The sequence below is a fragment of the Schistocerca cancellata genome, chromosome 3, assembly GCF_023864275.1.
Source record: "Schistocerca cancellata isolate TAMUIC-IGC-003103 chromosome 3, iqSchCanc2.1, whole genome shotgun sequence".
Lineage (NCBI taxonomy): Eukaryota > Metazoa > Arthropoda > Insecta > Orthoptera > Acrididae > Schistocerca > Schistocerca cancellata.
Genome location: NC_064628.1, coordinates 601,265,906 through 601,268,924, shown reverse-complemented (window position 1 = coordinate 601,268,924; position 3,019 = coordinate 601,265,906). Strand labels below are relative to the sequence as shown.

Genomic DNA, 3,019 nt, shown 5'->3' with positions numbered 1-3,019 from the left:
TAGACCGAGGTGACAAACATTATGGGATAGACGTATACAGATGGCGGTAGTATCGCGTACACAGGGTATAAAAGGACAATGCATTGGCGAGCCGTCATTTGTACTTACAAGGGAACCTCCCCATCGCACCCCCCTCTTATTTAGTTATAAGTTGGCACAGTGGATAGGCCTTGAAAAACTGAACACAGATCAATCGAGAAAACAGGAAGAAGTTGTGTGGAACTATGAAAAAAGTAAGCAAAATATACAAATTGAGTAGTCCATGTGCATGATAAGCAACTCTCATGGAGAGCGTAGGCTCAAGAGCGCCGTGGTCCCGTGGTTAGCGTGAGCAGCTGCAGAAAGAGAGGTCCTAGGTTCAACTCTTCCCTCGAGTGAAAAATTTACTTGTTTTTTTTTCTTTTTTTTTTTTTTTTTTGCAAAGTTATTATCTGTCCGTTCATTGACGTCTCTGCTCACTGTAATAAGTTTAGTGTCTGTGTTTTGCGACAGCACCGCAAAACCGTGCGATTGGTAGACGAAAGGACGTGCCTCTCCAATGGGAACCGATAACATTTGATAGCAAGATCATAAGTCAACCGATTCCTCCACAGGAAAACACGTCTGATATATTCTATACGACACTGGTGACGGCATGTGCGTCACATAATTGTCTGAAAATAAAAAATTTAAATTTTCACTCGAGGGAAGATTTGAACCAAGGACCTTTCGTTCTGCAGCTGATCACGCTAACCAGGAGACTTTTTTTTTTTTTTTTTTTTTTTTTGTAGTTCACTTTGTTCGTTATAGTTCGTTGCAATTGTTCGTGGCGGACGTCGCCTGACGCCCGTTGAAATTCGTTATTGATCCATTCACTCAGTTTTTTTTATTACAGAGAGCAGCTAACCCTCTGACCGAACACGCTGAGCTACCGTGCCGGCGACTACGGCGCTCCTGATCTCAGATTGTCCTTGTTGTTGCCTATCTTCAACATGGACTACTCAGTTTGTATATTTTGTTTATTTTTTTCATAGTTCCACACAACTTCTTCCTGTTTTCTCGATTGGTAAGAGCTGATGGTAGCGTTCAAATGTGGTGCAGGAGACAACTTGTCAACAAAGTCACTGTGCAAGCTGGTGGTGGCCCCATAATGTTGTGGGATGTATTTACATGGAACTGACTGGGTCCTATGGTCCACCATACCGATCACTGACAGGAAATGGTTATGATCGGCTACTGGGAGACCCTTTGCAGCCTAACAACAATGGAATTTTAACGGGTGATTATTGCGCCATGTCACCGGGCAACAATTGCACGCGATTGTATTTGAGAACATTCTGGACCATTCGAGCGTATGTTTTGGTTACCCGGATCGTCCGACATGTATCCCATCGAACATTTATCGGGAATTGCTGAAGGGTCATACCGTGTGCAAAACCGACAACATTCTCGTAATTATGGTCTGCTATAAAACTAGCATGGCTCAATATTTCTGTAGGGGACTTCCAACGACTTTTTAATCAAATATGACGGTGGTATCTGTTCCCGAAAGAACAGTTACCGCGGATGACCATGCAGCTTTGCTAGAAATGAAATGATTATTAAATAGACACCCTAGCTGCAAGCAGGTGTTGATACACTTCATTGGGGACATGTTGAAAATGTGTGCCCCGACCGGGACTCGAACCCGGGATCTCCCGCTTACATGGCAGACGCTCTATCCATCTGAGCCACCGCGGGCACAGAGGATAGTGCGTCTGCAGGGACTTGTCCCTTGCACGCTCCCCGTTCGAGTCCCGGTCGGGGCACACATTTTCAACATGTCCCCAACGAAGTGTATCAACGCCTGCTTGCAGCTAGGGTGTCTATTTAATTATCATTTCAGTTTAATCAAATGGTTCAAATGGCTCTGAGCACTATGGGACTTAACATCTGAGGTCATCAGTCCCCTAGAACTTAGAACTTCTTAAACCTAACTAACCTGAGGACATCACACACATACATGACCGAGGCAGGATTCGAACCTGCGACTGTAGCGGTCGCGCGGTTCCAGACTGAAGCGCCTAGAACCGGTCGGCCACACTGGCCGGCCCTTTTTGAATCCATCCCAAGTCGAGCTGCTGCACTACGCCGGTAAAAAGAGATTATATGGTATCCCGTGACTTTTGTCACCGCAGTATAAAACGTCGGTTGCCACTATCCAGGAAAGCATTTCTTAAAAAGGAAAATGTGTTGGCATTGTATATAAACATTATTACAAAACTTGTTCTGAAGGTATTTGTTTTGAGTGTAGAATTTTACGGAAGTGAAATGTGGACGATAAGCAGTCCAGACAAGGTGAAATCAGAAGCTTTAGAAATGCGGTGCTATAGAACAATGCTAAATGTTTGATGGGTAGAATGAATAACTAATGAGCAGATACTGAAGAGAACTGGGGAAAAGAGAAATTTGTGATATATCCTAAGTGAAAAAAGTATTCAATTGTCAGGACAAATCATGAGGGATTAAGGAGTCATCTGTTTGGTAAGAGAGGGAAGTGTGGGTTAGAAATTGTAGCGAGAGACGAAGGCTCGAATACAATAAGCATGTCCAGATGGATGTGAACCGCAGAATTTATGGAGAAATGAAGAAACTCACACAGGATGGGCTAGGATGGAGAGCCGCATCAAACCAGTCTTCGAACTGAAGTCTTCTATGACAGGAAGAATACGCTTTCGAACATTATCATGTTTGGAAGTTCTGTTATCGAAAATTATCTTCGGTGTTTAACAAAACTGCGTATGTCATATAACAGGAGTTGAAATATATTTGTATTGTAATGTTTTTATTGGGAACTGTCCACTAAGAAAGCTTTCAGACTTCACTTATTTGCCGCTTGCATAAAATAACAATAGCAAGTGTCCAAAATTTTGAGACTGTTTGCTCAGTTTGTAATTAACCTTAAAGTTCTCACATTTCCCTTTCTTCTCTGTCCTGCTCCACTCTGTATTATGTTCCAGATAGTTATTTTGTTTTCGCTCGAATTACGTATTTTCTCTTG

At 42.8% G+C, this 3,019-nt stretch overlaps 1 non-coding gene across 1 annotated transcript; it reads right to left on the bottom strand.

Annotated features, from left to right (window-relative positions):
* Nucleotides 1-1,645: 1,645 nt before the first annotated feature.
* Nucleotides 1,646-1,720, bottom strand: Trnat-ugu (transfer RNA threonine (anticodon UGU)). Its single transcript has one exon. It is a non-coding gene; the product is annotated as a tRNA-Thr (tRNA).
* Between the last annotated feature and the right edge of the window lie 1,299 nt (nucleotides 1,721-3,019).